Source organism: Rhineura floridana, chromosome 17, assembly GCF_030035675.1.
Source record: "Rhineura floridana isolate rRhiFlo1 chromosome 17, rRhiFlo1.hap2, whole genome shotgun sequence".
In the NCBI taxonomy this organism is placed as follows: domain Eukaryota; kingdom Metazoa; phylum Chordata; class Lepidosauria; order Squamata; family Rhineuridae; genus Rhineura; species Rhineura floridana.
In genome coordinates, this window is record NC_084496.1 from 9,350,071 (window position 1) to 9,366,913 (window position 16,843).

The 16,843-nt window shown below is 42.2% G+C and overlaps 1 protein-coding gene across 7 annotated transcripts in view; it reads left to right on the plus strand.

The window, feature by feature from the left end:
* NTN3 (netrin 3) overlaps positions 1-16,843 on the plus strand; it is a 214,450-nt gene that overhangs the window by 63,767 nt on the left and 133,840 nt on the right. For 2 of the 7 annotated variants that reach the window (XM_061599697.1, XM_061599701.1), the window contains exon 1: positions 9,643-9,721. The exons of the other annotated variants lie outside the window; for them this stretch is intronic. The gene's annotated coding sequence lies outside the window, so the exon portion shown is untranslated. Of the gene's footprint in view, positions 1-9,642; positions 9,722-16,843 lie in introns of those variants that run through there. 7 annotated transcript variants of the gene reach the window in all.

Here is a 16,843-nt window from a genome sequence, read left to right on the forward strand (position 1 = left end):
GCTCTGGCTTGATAGAGGGCAGCCTGCTATGTTTTGGGGGATGGGTCATAGCTCATTAGCAGAGTACGTGCTTTGCATTAAAAATAGAGTCCACATTCAAACTCTGGCATCTTCAGGTAGGGGTGCTCAGGTGTTAGGTATGATGTTGAGGGATGAGGCAGGAACTATGGGGTCCACCCAGAGATTCTGCCTGTTCAACGGGTTGTTCATGGAAGTTTGCAAGCAAATTTGGTATCTGGTATTTTCCTGCAGTGTTGCTTTTATAAAACATAGGAGCCAATAGGCTTTGTGATTATCAGTAGCACTTAATGACTTGGGGGCAGGGAAGGAGAGAAGGGGACAGTTTCATTTGAAAAACTTGTGGCCCTTCTGATGTTGCTGAACAGGCAGCATGGCCAATGTTTTGGGATGATGGGAATTGTAGTTCAGCAACATCTGGAAGGCCACAGGTTAGCCTAATAAATGGATGGCCCTCCAGATGCAGTTTGTTTGGTGATCTTGTGTACTGCTTTTCATCCGGGATGACTTCAAAGCGGTTTACATTTAAAAGTCAATATATCAATAAGATTTACAAAAAACATAAAAACTCCAACTCCCATCAGCCCCAGCCAGTGAGAGTTGGAGTCCAGCAACATATGGAGGACCACAGAGTCTCCATCTCCGCTCTAAAATTCATGATGCATAGTTGCATGGTATGGGAGAAAGGCACTCTGTATGTGCTCAGAGGTACTCTAGCCTTTAGCAATACTTCTGAAACAGGATCCTGGCCAAGGGCCCCCTGAATTTTGGAGCCAGCAGTGGGAGGGAAGAGTCACAGCTCTGTGGCAGAGCATCTGCTTTGCACCCAGAAGGTCCTCGGTTCAATCCCCAGCACCTCCAGATACAAGAGACTCCTGTCTGACACCCTGGAAATGGTCTGAAAGTATAAGGCAGCTTCCTACTTTTGGGTGCATAGAATTCTGTGGATTCACAGATGCTACAGCACTGAACAAAGCTCTCTGCCCAAGATTATTTTTAAAAATGCATGATTTCTCTATTATATGTCTAGATATTACAGGCACAACATGAAGCATAGGGCTACAGTTTACATGAAATTAGTTGCCAAGAACTGGACTGCATCATATGAGCATTTTTCTTTATTTACCAGCCCAATGCTATGATCTGCAAATAAGATTTGGCACATGGTCTCAAAACTTCAAAATATTTAATTCTGTACTTCTTAATTTAAAAAGCTATCCCCCAAAATCTACAAAATGGCAACAAGGAGGTTTTTTTTTAATCAAGCAGGCTGATTTGTTCTGGAATGGGATAATAGGGCACAGGAACAACAGGCATTCTGCTGTAGGACTGCATTTAAAACACCCCCACCCTGCCCACAAACCCACACACAGCCACATTGTGTGAGATCAAATCAGTGGTAATGAATCTCTTTGCATACCAAGTGCTATTCTCAAGGACATGTGAGGCACCCAAACAATGCAATTGGAATGTGTGAAGGGGTTTAGGATGGCTAGGCTGGGATTAAGGTCCTGTAAAGCACCAGGTTGGGTGCTATTAAACATTTATCAAAGGCATTCCAGATGACTGTTTCTTAATGTATCTAATCACTGGGTCTCTTGGTGGTATGCTGTTGGTCTGCTAGACACCCTAGTCCACAAACTGGTTGAATAGCAGGACGTAGATTTAAAAACCTTCTTGTGAAAAGCCACATCCTGCGTCCAGCCCTTCATCATCTCTAGGCAAATGCGGACGATCAAGGGAAAGGAAAGCCTCCTTGCTTACATCCTGCCTTGTTGTCTCACCCTGGGCCTATTGATGTGATGGCTTCCTAGGCCTGGTTCTTAGCTTTCCAAGATTCTGATCTTTTAAAAAAAGTGCCACAAGTGTCTTAAGGCTGTCACTATTTTGTGGGAGGGATTCATTCAAGTGCATACTGGAAGTGTGGGTATTTTTGCAATTAAAAGTGGATTGAAGCACTCTGTCACCCTACCACAGGTGTGGGGAAACTTTGGCCCTCCAGATGTTGCTGAGCTACAACTCCCATCAGCCTCAGGAAGCATGGCCAATGGCCAGGGATGATGGGAGTTGAAGTTCAGCCACATCTGGAGGGCCAAGGTTTGCCCCACTTGCTCTAGTGCAGCAGGTCAGCTTGTGCGTGTGTGTGTGTCCCATAAGGGGTTGATGGTGTGGGATATAAATATCTTAAATAACTCAATCAGTTTATGCATGCTGATACTTTGAGTGCATACTAGAATGTGGTATGCCCTGTGTACATGTTATGCCCTGTGGATTCTTTAAGGAGGTTGCATACACTTGTATAGAACATGTTGCTATGTGGAATTGCATCAAGAATGTAAATCATTTTGGCAGGAACTGTGTTATTTCAATGTTCCGCATGAAGAGTCGCCAACCTTTTTTGATCTGTGGGCCCATTTGGAATTTTGAGAAAGTGCTGTGGGCGCCAGTCACAAAACGGCTGCCATGGGAGTGTGATGTAACACAAAATGAATGCCACTTGTAAACAAGCAGAGAAAGGGACAGGGTCACAAAAATGGTATGGCGTGCCCCCCCATCAATGGGAAAAAGACACATCAGCCACTGCCATGCTCACTCACAGAGAGAAGCTCTCCTCTGTTCAGCCTCAAAAGACCTCCTCTTCGGCCCACCAGTTAAATCAGCTAGACTGGTGAGAACTAGGGAGAGGGCTTTTTCAATCATGGCACCCACTCTATGCAATTCCCTCCCAAATGACATCCACCATGCCCCCTCCATAATGAGTTTCTGCTGAGCCTTGAAAACCTGACTCTTCAGGCAGGCCTTTGGGGTGGGTTAAGTTTTAGACACACTGTCCAATACACACCATTCTGAAATTTGGCACTAAACCACTCCACATCCAATAGAAGGAGATGTGAAGTAGAAGTAATTTGAAGGAGAATGATGTTTTCCTAGCATGTCTTTACCCCAAGGAACTAGGAGCCTTTTGTTTTACATCTGCGGAGGAAATGCAACAGATCCTGCAGCAATGTGTAATATTGGAGAGGATGAGGTTTGGAAAGTGAATCCTTTGTACAAGATAGGATCACATCCACACTGTACATTTAAACCACACTTATACCACTTGAAACAGTCATGGCTTCCCCCAAAGAATTCTGGGAATTGTAGTTGGTTAAGGGTGCTGAGAGTTATTTGGAGACCCCCTATCCCCCTCACAGAGCCAGAATTCCCTGGGAAAGCGGGATTGATGGTTAAACCACTCTGCAAACAGCTGCTCTGTAAGGGGAACCGGGGTCGCCTAACAACTCTCAACACCTTTGACAAACTACAGCTCCCAGGATTCATTGTGGAAATCCATGACTGTTCAAAGTGTTAAAAAGATGCTTTAAATGGATGGTATGGATGTGATAGGTGAGGAGTGCTACAACCATACTCCTGTTTTCATATTTAAAATGTTGGATGGTATGTTATTGGACAATATTTGACCTGTGAAAAACTTTCCCCCCCTTTTTTGACTGGCCAAATACCAGCCCTTCTCTCCTTTTCAAGCTTTAACTAACCTTACCCCCCCACACACAAAATGACAAAAAAAAACAACCCATCCTGAATTGTGGATTGGGTGAACTGAGTAAACAAGCATTGTGGCAAAGAAGCAGATGCTATAAACTAGGCGTCAAAAGTCAAATAATCTCAGCGGCACGGTGGTGGGCCCACATAAGTACATAGGCCAAATAAATCATATCACACTGTGCCATATATGGAGGTGTTTTTGCCTTGGGTTCTGGTGAGCAAACCTGAGTCAAGAGGCCCTGGATTCATGACAGCTATTGTGGTTTGCATCGGATGTGCACTGTGGGCTTCTGTGCGCCTGGGTGGTGCTGCTGCAGAAACAGGCAGCTGAAGGCACAATTTGTTGGCAAGCCCTTCCTGGGCCAGAAGCCCCATTGAAATGAATGGGAGCCGCCCCTGAATTGTGGCTTTTAAGGAAGAAAAAGTTCCTCCTTGCAGGATAAAGCAAAGAATGGCTAGTGGACTGAGCACTGACAGCCCTTTCTGATGCAGGTTTTCTCAGTGCCTTTGTGTTCCTTCTGGTTTCTTTCCATTGTGTTTCGTAACTAAAGGAATCTGGCCTCTTTTTCAGAAGATGCTAATTTCTCCCTCGCCCTTCCCTTTTGCATTGGGGGGTGGGGACCGATGTTAATTTAAGTCAGGTTTTAAGACAACAGGGTAGGCTCTGACTGATGTTACATCAGGACAATGGACTGATTTTTAAAGCTATCGCTTAGTGGTGCAAGCAGAGATTTGGTCACATCTTGTCCTGTCCTTTCATTATTAGAAGCAACTAACTAACTGTTGCAAGCAATTGTGTCATTATATGGCCTCCAGTCCAGCTCCATCATGAGGCAGTGTGTGGATCAGACAGGGCAGTTGCATGATGGCTCTCTGCTCCTGCCCCAGGAAACAGCACCGAGGCTTGACAGGCAGCGCAGTGCAGTGGTTAGAAAGTTGGATTTGTAAGGTTAGGTTTCTTGAATTTTATAAATTGCTTGCCGCTGAACTATGACTCTTCCTCTAATGCAGGGGTTCTCAAACTGTGGCCCAGGGACCACCAGTGGTCCACGAACTTCATGCAGGTCTTCATGCAACTTAATGGCATGTCTGCATTAAGTATTCATGTTGATTTTTAATACTATTTTTTATTTCCCATCTTGTATTTTATTGTATTGCCACTTGAGGCCTATGGAATGCAAATTGTAATATATTAAAATACAAGAAATAAAAGGAAATGGTATTAAAATCCGTACAGCATTTAACACAGCACACAATGGCTACAACAGGCAGAAAAATCATTAAGTGGTCAGCCAAGAACCCTCAGCAATTTTCCAGTGGTCTGTGGGGGGAGGGGGCCATTAGGAGGGTGAAGGCATTCAATTTCACTTGAGCTGCTGAGGAATAGCACAACCTAGGAATCTGCCTTAAACCAAGACAAAGTACTGGTCTATCTGGTTCAGCATTGTCTACATGGACTGGCAGTGGCTGTCCAGGGTTTCAGGCAGGGGACATTCCCAACCCCACTGAACCTAAGAAAATTCATCATTTTAGTGTGAATTCTTCCTGACGGATACATGTTTATATGCAATTTTCCCAAATGTCTGCATTTTTGCAGGCTGCTTCCCCTAATATAATGCATTTTTGTATGTTACGTACTGTATTTTCACTAATATATGCTTTCCTATGCACACTTTACCTTAGAGTATGCATTTTGGTATATGTTACTTTGTTGGGGAACAGTACTGCAAACTTCGTAGAAGTGCAAATTTCGAAGGATGGTTGTGTATTTGGTTTGTGTATTGTTTTGGAAAGTGGGAATTGGCAAGGTTTGCTTTTAAGTGTGAACTGAATCTAAATTCTCTCCCAGCCCTAACTTGTAATGCCTTTAGGGCACTCACTAGTGTGCTAGAAAGGAAATATTCTAAGCACAATCCAGCCAAGAATTGTGCATGCTTGACTCTCCTGGGAATCAGTGGGTTTAAAGATTGCTGACTGTGTTTTGGCCTCTGAACCATGGATTCTCCATGCCTGTTTCTTTTTTTTTTTATATATAATTTTTATTCAAATTTTTCCAAAAACAAACAAAACAAAGTAAGAAAAAACATAACAATATTACAACAAAAAATGAAAATAAAATGGTTGACTTCCGATTTGTCACAGATCAGCTATAAGTATATAATATACATCAAACCTGTCCCTTAATATATATACATACAAAATCCCTTTTCTCCATAAGCTGTCTTAATTAATCATCAAATCCCAGTATCATCATTTTATTTTGATCTTTCGACAAAAAGTCTAAGAGAGGCTGATTCTCCATGCCTGTTTCAATGAAGTTCGTTCTCATCCCGTCATCCTTGATTATTGCCCATGTGGGCTGGGGCTGTTGGGACTTGGGAGTCCAGCAACATCTGGAGGGATGCAGATTCCCCATCCTTCCTCTAAGCTTTGAGTCTGTGCTATGTGTGTGTTTAAGATGTTTTCTGCGTTGCCATCACACAACATATGACAATGCTTTATACATTTAGCCTGATTCCTCCACTGAGAGGGGGGTTGGACTCGATGACCTTATAGGCCCCTTCCACCTCTATGATTCTATGATTTAGTATTCTGACAGGCAGCAGCTCTCCACAGTCTCAGGCAGGGATATTTTCCAGCTATCTGAAATCAATTTCATTGGTGATGTCAGAGACTAATGTACCACCAAACCTTTACAAAAATTGAAATAAAAAGTTTGAGCAAAGTACTAAAAGTTAGGCAAAGTGCCGCCCTGGGCTGCTACTGGGAAGAAGGGTGGGTATAAATCTAATAAATAAATAAATAATAGTATACTAAATCAAGTATTAAAAATATATAAATTATCACCTTAAAACAAATATCTTTATCCCATAACCTGTGTCGTCATATGTGAAGATGGAAGGTTTGTGTTGCATCCACAATCTCTTGTGAACATATATACCTTAACATACTAACTTCACAGTAAATTCTTTATTTATTTATTATTTCATTTATATCCCTCCCTTCCTCCCAACAGGAGCCCAGGAGGCAAACAAAAACGCTAAAAACACTTTAAAACATCATAAAAAACAGACCTTAAAATACATTAAAACAAAACAACATTAAAAACATTTAAAAAGAAAAAGCTTTAAAAACATCTTTAAAAAAGGGTTAAAAACATATTATTAAAAAAACCCACATATTAACAAGCAATTCTAACACAGACGCGGAATCGTAATACAGAAACTTGGCTAAATGTCAATTTAGCAAAGGACCATATGAATGAATGAATGAATTTATTTCGGTCATGGACCAGCCAAAAAGGACCATATGCGTTTCGACCTGTATCACGTCTTCTTCAGTGGTCACTATTGAAAATATTGTGCTATATCAAAATGGGCTCCTTTTACGTCCTAGTTGTAGTTACTATAACCTATATGGTATATTGTCTGAGCATCTGTCTTAATCTGGAAATCTAAGGCTAGTCAATAGATGTGTTCACTCCTCTTTATGAGTTTTTCTAATCCAATCATTTCCTTGTCTGCCAGCCAGTTTCCTTATGAACCTGGGGCTTTTTGCAGACTGAGCTATGCCTTTTCTCAGGGTGTTTCTAAGAGTGTTTCTGTGTGTCCTCCCTTCTGCCACTGGCCACACAATTTGCTTTTAGCTCTTTGTCCATTTTGTGTGCGTGTTTGTTCTTTTCTTTTACTCCAGTGACACATGGAATAATTTATCCGTGTCCACAGCTGATTTTTGGTCTTGGCAAATTCTGTTTGTTTGATGAGGGTAGAAACATTCTGCAGCTGGGGCAGGGATCATTATGTAAAGCAGGACTGGGGAAGCTTTGCCCCCCCAATGTTGCTGGACTCCAGTTCTCATCAGCCCTAGCCAGCACTGCCAATGGCTAGGGACAATGGGACTTGCAGTCCAGCAGCGTCTGGAGAGCCAACCCTGGTGTAAAGCAGCCAGAACCTACTGAATTAGGTTCCTGGCAGAGGAAAGAAAAGGTTTTTGATGGTAGAGTCTTATTAGGGGAGAGAGAGAGAGAGAGAGAGAGAACACAAAACATGGTCCTCTTTGGTGTAGCCCCCTATATGTGGAGTGGGGATGGGAAGATATGTCAATTTCTGTTCTTGCAGTTTCTCATTATTTCCAATCTTAAATTCAGCTCTCCATATTTCTGCAGCAATTTGCAATTTTTTTAAAAAAAATCCTTATGAAATTTCTTCAGCGTTTTAGTGCAAATTTTTCCTAATAAACACTGCTTTGTAGGCAGTTTTGACTCGTGTGCAAATTTTGCAGGCCATTTTACATCATATAGTGCATTTTTTGTGTTATTTTCACTCCTGTATTTATTTTTACGCACACTTTCCCCCGACGTATGCATTTTTGAAAAATTGTTTGGTTGGTGAACTGCATCGCAAAATTTGAATTAAGTGCCAATTTCAAAGGATGGCTGTGTTTCAGTTCTTATGTTGTTGCAGATTTGAAAGATTTGGCTTGAAATGTGAACTGAATTGATTCCTAATGTGGCGTCCATGATGCTGGTGTGCCTCTTGCACTGGCTGGGGTTAGGTGATGGAGAGTCACAGTGCTGCTAGGCAGGGTCGGTTCTAAAAGGCGGACAGGTTGGTCACTGGCCCGATGGCCACGGAGCTACAGGGGGGCCCTCAGCTGCCCCTCTGCTCCCCTTCTGCGATCCGCAGGCCCCCCACGCCCCCCCAGACCCCTCCACCTACCTGTCTGCTGTCTTTTACCATTGCCCTTAATGAAGATGGGGGCCACAGTTTCCCTAAGGTACTGAAGCCCCTCCCGCCATGTTAGTTGATGGCAGAGATGCACATGCATAGCACACACACGTGCCATCAACAAAGATGGCGGCGGAGGCATCATCCCCTTAGGGAAACCGCAGCCGCCATCTTTGTTAAGGGCAATGGTAAAAGACAGGAGACAGGTAGGTGGGGGTTGGGGGGTGCTGTGTGTGTGCATGCGTGTGCACGTGCGCGCACACACACACATGCTGGGGGCCAGAACAAACTGATGCCTAAGGGCCCCGGCATTCCTGGAGCCGGACCTGTTGCTAGGGATGGGGGACAGCTTGGATTCAGTTCACATTTAAAGATGCACCTACTTAATCTGCACTTGCTGAAACAACACATGAACCAAAACACAGCCAACTCTGAATGTGCGCGTCCCTGAATGTTGCAATGCAGTTCTCCAGCCAAGTAATGGGTACAAAAATGCACATGCTATGTTAAAGTGTGCCTATATATGCATGTATATTTCTGAAAATAGCATACAAATGTGCATTATACTAGGGGAAAGTGCTTTGCAAATATATGCATATTACAGAAGACTGGATTAAAAAATGTGTACGTTGGGAGAAATCAGCACCATTTTTTTAAAATTGCAAACTGATGTGGAGAAGTGAATCTAAGATTGGGAAAATGACAAGCCCAAATTTGACAGATTTGCCTGCAGTTGCCCAATGATGGAGTGATATCTAAACATTAAAGTTCCACCCTGAAAGAATGAGGACTAAACTCTTTAAAAATAAGTAAAAATGGTTTTGTGTCAACATTGTTTGTTTGCTTAATTTATTTAAAGGTATTTTCGCTTTACTCTTCATATGGGGGGGGGTAGAAGACTGTTCCCAGAGTGGCGTACAAATATCAATAATAAGACAGTCCCTGCCATCGGGATTACAATTTAAAAGACATGACACAAAAGGAAAAAGGATTGGGAAGGAGAAGGTGGGGGGAAAGCAGAACCTGGGTCTTAGTTACAGAATACATCTGGAATGGAAAAAGTTCAAGGAGAGGAGGAGTCAAAAAGCTGCTGGTCTCTTAGCTGGGCCAATGGAGAGGCCCTGCTGCCCTCTCTCCCCCTCTGCTACAACCTGATGGGTTGTCTTCTGCTAGATGACTGTCATGGGGAGGAACCTAATGGAGCTGGTGATTCTGCAGAGCCGATGCAAGCCCTGCGGTGCCCCCTCTGTCTCTCTGCTATAGCCTCATGGAGTGGCTGCTGCTATTTTAAGAGTCTGACTGTATATATGCCTCGCAGTAACTATATTTATACCCACACTGTCCAGACCTCTAAGGATGTAACTGTGCAATCCTATTTAGGCTTACTTAGAGGTAAGGTCCTGCTGTGTTCAAGGCAGCCGACTTCCTTTGTAAGTATTCCATTTGCAGCCTCAGTCTTTTAAAACTCAAGAGTGTTTACTATAATGTTTGATTTCACCATGCCTCTGTTATAGAATAGCTGCAGACTAAATGCATCCAGTGACATTTATAGTTACAGAAGAGAAGGGAGTGCATGCTCTACATTTGTTTTGTTTCAAAAGACATCTTGGAATCCTCTCTCAAGGGCAAAATAACAGACACTGATTTACCTGGGACAGGGCCCAAAGGGTGTCCCAGATGGAGAATATCTTCAGTGTACCCTCCATTCAATTTTTGAGTACCTTGCTACTTACTGAATTTGCAGGCCACTTCCTAGCTTTGATGTACAATTTGCATGTGTGATCTATCCCTGTCAGATAAGATGAGCAATATGCATGCATGGATCTCGTTACAATGCCACTCAGTTGCACACACCCATTTGTGAAATGGGCACCGATGATGTACATCACTTCCCCACAAATTAAAAAGAAAAGTGAATTAACATGCTGCTGGCCATGCAGGTTTAACATGTCAGCTGTTTTGCTTAATACTATTTGTTTCAGCTGCTGAGAACATTGAACAGGGCAGGGAACCTCAGCCCTAGGGAATGAATGTGGCCCTCTAGGCCTCTCTGTGCGGCCCTCAGAACTCTCCCTAGGTCACAACCATCACTAGCCCTGTTTCGCATCCTGCATGTTTTTGCCTGGCTGGAAAGTGTCCTTGAACTCTGATGATACCTCTTGCTTGTCTGAGTTGGAGGATGGAGAGGTAGATGTGTGTGTTGAAAATGGCCTACTATACAAAACTCAACTTTACATCCATTGCTCCTCCCACTTTTGCATCTGGCCTCGCCCAGCACTGCCATGTGGCCCCCAGAAAATGAATGCAGCCCTTGGCCTAAAAAAGGGTCTCCATCCCTGAGACAGATAATTCCTATATGCACAGTACCTACCCAAGTCCAGAGATAACTCTTCTCCGAATGCCTTTTCAAGCTGAGATCTGCCAGGTGACTGCAAGAGAAATAGTCTTCTTGGTGGCAGCTCCTCACTTGTTGAATGCCTTCCCCGAAGCTATTATCCTGGCACCTACTTTAAGGTATTTTTAGCACCAAGCATAATACTATTTATTGTCACACAAGCCTTTTATGGCTGTCTTTTAATGAAGCTGCTTAATCCTATGGAACTTGTTAGGCCTGGTATTAATTGCTGCTTGCCACGATTTTTAGACTCCTTCTCTGAAATAAAAGGATGTGTGTGTTTGTGTGAGTGTGTGAGTACTACTCTACAGAATTTTATCTATGTGGATTGTTGTAGTCTGTAGCGTTTGCATGTTGCTGTGGGCATGATTGTTATTGGGCAACTGTTAAACAGAATGAATGAATAGGTAGATAAGTTAATAGATAAATAAATAGTTGAATAGATATCCTATGATGGTAGCCAGCCCCCCTCCAAGCCTCCCTCTCTCATGCGATAGGCATTTGCCTAGGCTACTTGCCCCTAAATTTGTCCCTGTGTCCTGGCTCACTGTCCCAAAGCACCAGGACAAAGGCTCTTACTATTTCTCACAATCGCAGCAGAGAAAAAACACACCCAATATTACACCTTTTAATATGAGACTATAACAAAACCCATGATCAGAAATAGTTTTTAAAAAATAAGTTTTAACTCAGAACTAGGGATGAGCAAATCTGTCCATTTTGGTTTCTCTCAGGTCCTCATTTTCCCAGTCTTAAGTTTAGTTCTCCATATTTCTACATCAGTTTGTGATTTGTTTAAAAATGATCAGCATTTTAGTGTGAATTTCTCCTAATATATACATTGTTGGATGCAATTTTCCTTAATATACACATTTTTGCAAAGCAATTTCCCCTAATGTAATGCATTTATATTATTAGTGTTATTCTCACTAATATATGCATATTTATATCACAGTATATGCATTTTTGTACACATCACTTGGCTGGAGAACTGCATCATAGAGATGTGTAAATTTTTAAGGATGGCTCGGTTTCGGTTTGCATATTGCTTTCGAAAATGTGAATTAGGTAGATTCACCTTTAAATGTGAACTGAATTGAAATTCTCCCCCCAACCGTACTCAGAACTCATCTTCTCTTTAATAATTGGGGCTTAATTTTGTTGTCTACTGCTGTGATCCAGACTACTGCAGGTTGGGTTGTAGGTGGGGATGGCGATGAAATTCTATTTCTTTCACATTTAAAGGTGAACCTACTTAATTCACACTTTCCAGAACAATATGCGAACCAAAACGTAGCCCTCCTGTAAAATTTGCACTCCTTTGAATTTTGCAACGCAGTTCTCCAGCCAAGTAATGTGTACAAAAATGCATATTACCAGTGAAAATAAAATACAAAAATGCATTATAGCAATTGCTTTGCTCAAGTGTCTATATTTGGGGACATTTCATACAAAAAAGTATATATTAGAAGAAATTCATACTAAAATGCTGATGCATTTTCCTGAGGACTTAAAAAAAATTACAAACTGATGTGGGAATGTGGAGAACTGAAGTAAGCTTGGAAAAATAGGAAACTGCGAGAAAACGAAATGGACAGACTCATCCATCCCTCGGTGTAGGCAGAAGTGCCTCCTAGTAATTCATTCAGTAGCATATTCAGTAGCACTGTACCCACCAAACATCACAATCTCCTCCACACAAAGACACCACTTAGTTCCCCATTAAGGACCTCAGGCCCCTCTCATCATCCATCGTCCAGCTGCTATCCATTTCTCATGTTTTCTCCCCCAGGGAAGCATCTGAAATAGTGGCTAAGTGCATCTCTGGCAGTGGTCGAGCCCGTTGGTATAGATGGCGGTTGCCTTTCAGCTGAACAGTGCCATGTTTTAGTTTTCTTTACAACCTTGGTTCTGCCATCGTGCAGAGCGAACAAGTATCCATTGATCAATGTTCTTTGGAAATTAATCTGTTGCATGTGTGTGTGAGAGAGAGAGAGACAGAGACATGAGCAGGGGTGCACTGCCAGAGGAGATACCAGATTGTTATTATTGTTATTTTTTGCTTCTTCTGTATCATTTCCAAATAAGGCAAAGAGTTTCCCCAAGAGAGACACAGGGAGAGTGAAGTAGATGTGAAAACCAACAGGATACTGAACATTCTTCCTCAGCTGACTGGGAAGAAAAGCACTCACGGAGCATCATGATCTTGTAGGGCATAATTCTGATCCACTTGGGATGGATGGAGGTGACTCAATGGCCTTTTCCATCTGGAAAATCTCTGCATCTCTCTAGGCTGGTATCGCTTAACAGTTCTGTTATTGTTCTGGTTGTCATCTTTTATTAATAATCAACGACAATCTTTTTTTTTTAAACATCTTGGAAGAGTCCTCCCCCTCACCTTTTTAAGAATGCTGGCTGGATGAGAATTCATTTGGCCTCTTAAACTGTAGTACCTGTTTGAAGAACAGCCATTTTCTTGCCAACAGGTTCAGGTTGCCAGTTACTGATGTTTTCAGAATCTGTATCCAGCCTTGGGATTTGTTTGCCAAGTGCACCTTTTGTACAATCTGTCTTGCTGAGGAAATGTTTGGCACTTTACACAAATGGTTTGGGTTTGAGCTGTGCAAAAATGCAAATGCACACATCTGTGATGCCAGATTGTGAATACAGGATGGATTTCAAGGAAATGTATGTTTTTGAAGTTCATGTATTACCAAAAAACTGAAAACAACACTTTTTAAAGTAAGGAGAGGCACCCCAGACCTTGTGTGTATGTGCTTGTGTGTGGAAACGTTCACTTAACGTATAAGGAAATGCACTGTTTTTCTTCCCACATTTTTGGGATGCAAATTACTAGTACACCTCCTCTGCTAGTAGACCTTAATGGGTAATAACAGCTTACCACTACTGCTATTCTCTAAGGACAGGTATGTATGTGAATTGCCTCTGACAGAATGCCACTGAACAGATTCCATGTAGTGTCTTCCTGGTACAATCCTCAGTAATATGTCATTCTGCTCTCCACATATGTCTGTTGGATTATGGTGGTGGCTTCAATACCAGCACTAGTTAACGCCAAGAAAATACTACCTCTGGCATTGAGACTCCTAATGCCAAGGGTATGATCTCATCAAAGTGAAGCACTAAGTTTCATTGGTTGTGTTTGGACATAGTGTTAAATCAGGAGTAGCCAACATGGCAACCTCCAGATGCTGTTCAACTCCTATCATCCCTGAACATTAAGCGATGGGAGTTGGAGTTCAACAACATCTGGAAGGGCACCATGTTGGTTATCCCTGTGCTAAAGCATAGTGTGAACACAGATGCCAGTGCTTACAGTCTTTTAGGGTTATGTTTTGCATTAGCCTCAGGTTTCTGCATTTCCTCTTCCCCCTGGCATGGCCACAAGAAAATCATAAGCATTTGTTTCTAGTTTCTAATCACAGTTTAGTGTTATGTCCAAATCTGGACAAATCTGGCAGCCAAGTTCAGACCATGGTTAATAATCCAGGGTGATTTCAATAAAACCATTGTTCTCTGCCTGTCAAAAAACCCAAGACAACCTGGGTCTCTGCCTATGATATCAACAACTCCTTCCTTCCTTCCTTCCTTCCTTCCCACAGCTATTTGCTTGTGTCTTAAATGGGCTTGATTCAAGCAATCCCCGCAAGGTCCCAGGTTCAACCCCCAGCATCTCCAAGTAAGGCTGCGCGAGAACCTGCCTGAAACCCTTGGGAATGCTTCTGCCAGTCAGTGTAGACAATATTGAGCTACATGGACCAAGGGTCTGACTCAGTAGAAGGCTGTTTCCTGCATTCCCTTCACTAATGTTCTTCTCGGACATGTATGGCCTCTCTATCTTTGGACATTCAGCAGACGTTATTTTCGTTTGGGGCCTGCAGTTTATGGGCACAGGTTCAGGCATTAGATTCTAAGCCATGAGTTCTGTCTGTGGCTCTATAATCACTGCCCCTTTGCACCTGTGATAAAAAATGTAGTTGCGACAAGGAAGTCCTGGCTCAGATCAGGCTGGGAGTGGTGGTGGGATTTGTCCTTGTGTCTCATTGCTGAACAATGCAATGAAATCCATAATTAGCATCCATAAAACCAGCTCAAAGAGATAGGAGAGTAACATAAAAGGGAAAGGAAGCCAACTGAGTCACAGGTGGGCTGCTCCTGGACCTGGATTCTTATTTCTGAGTTGCATTTCCAACCCATTAAAAATAATATTGAAACCTCTGTTCTGGATGCAGAGCCCAAAGTCCTCTGATTGATGTGGCTCATTCCACTTATGGCTTAGCCCCAGTGAGTAGAGATGCAGAGGGAAATAGAGTCTGTTTTGCATTAAGAGAATGAGGGATACAGAAGAAGGGGAATGGGAGAGCCAAATGCCTTTTCCATGAGGTCCGGTGATATGCCCTGCCAAAGGCATTTTGAAATATCGGCTGCAAAAAGGAATGTTTTGTTTCCTTATGGTTTATAAAGGACATTTTTCAAATCTGGATGTCACAAATTTGCACATTTTGCATGGTTGCACAAAACAAAACAAAACATTCCCCAGATCCTAACATTTTCATAGTTCCAAAAGTCTGTGCATAAGTATGAAAATTGCCAGATTTATTCGCAAGTACGGTAGACAGTCCTGGACTACCCTAAATCATCAACAACTTGTGCCATGTGGCGAGTAAGTAAATGCAGAGGGAGTGTTTTGGGATGGCGGGTCAAAATCAGACTGAAGGACAGATAGTCCTGCCAGAATTTTGCATAATTTGTAAACTTGCTTGAGTAGCTGCAGAGTCAAGAGTATCTCCTATTGTCATGTTTATAAGAGGGATGGAGGAGGAAATGGTTTAGTTTGCATTTCAAGCTGAATCAAAATTGCACTTTCCCAAACAATGTGAGAACCGAAACCTAACCATCCTTTGAAATTCATATTTATCTGAATTTTGCTATGCAATTCGCCAACCAAACAATGTTTACAAAAATGCATATGTTAGGGCAAAGTGTGCATAAAAATAAATATATCTGTGAAAATAACATACAAAAATGGATTATATGTTTACAAATGGCTTGCAAAAAATGTGTACGTTAGTTAAAACTGCCTACAAATGTGTGTTTATTAGGATAAATTTGCACGAAAGTGCTAGATATCTTTCAAGAGCATTTTTTTTAAAAAATGCTAGTTGCTGTAGAAATATGGAGAACTGAATTTAAGATTGGAAAAATGAGAAATTAAGAGAACCAAGCCTGATAGCTCTTTCCATCCCTAGGTACTGCATATTGATACAGAGACACTGTGCTTGAGCTTTCATGTTGCTCCTATGCTGAGGTTTATTTACAGTGCCTTGCGAAAGTAACCAGATCCCTAACCAATGCTCTCGTATTACTGAATTACAAATGGAACACTGTAATTTCGTGCTGTGTGATCTTTTATTTTGAAACATTGAAACTCAAAATCAATTACTGTAAGGTAACATTGGTTTAATGTTGGGAAATGTTTGTAAGAAACATAAAAAACTGAAACATGTTGCTTGCATAAGTATTCAACCCCCACACATTAATATTTGGTAGAGCCACCTTTTGCTGCAGTAACAGCTTTAAGTCTTTTGGGGTAGGTATGTACCAGCTTTCCCACAGTGTCGGAGGGATTGTGGCCCATTCTTCTTGGCAGATTCTCTCCAGGTCATTCAGGTTGGTTGGATGTCACTTGTGGACAACAATTTTCAAATAGCGCCAGAGATTCTCAATGGGATTGAGATGAGGACTTTGACTGGGCCACTGTAGGATGTTCACCTTTTTGTTCTTGCTCCAATGTTGCTTTGGCCTTGTGCTTTGGATCATTGTCCCGCTGAAAATCATTGTCCCAAGCTTCAGTTTTTAGTGGAATGAAGCAGGTTCTCTCACAGTATTTCCCTGTATTTTGCTCCATCCATTCTTCCTTCGATTTTAACAAGATGCCCCGTCCCTGCTCATGAGAAGCATCCCCACATCATGGTGCTGCCACCACCATACTTCAATGTAGGGATGGTGTGTCTTGAGGCATGGGCAATGTTAGGATTGTATCACACATAGCGCTTTGAGTTTTGGCCAAAAAGCTCTACCTTGGTCTCATCTGACCACAAAACCTTTTCCCACATCGCAGCTGGGGCACTCTCAT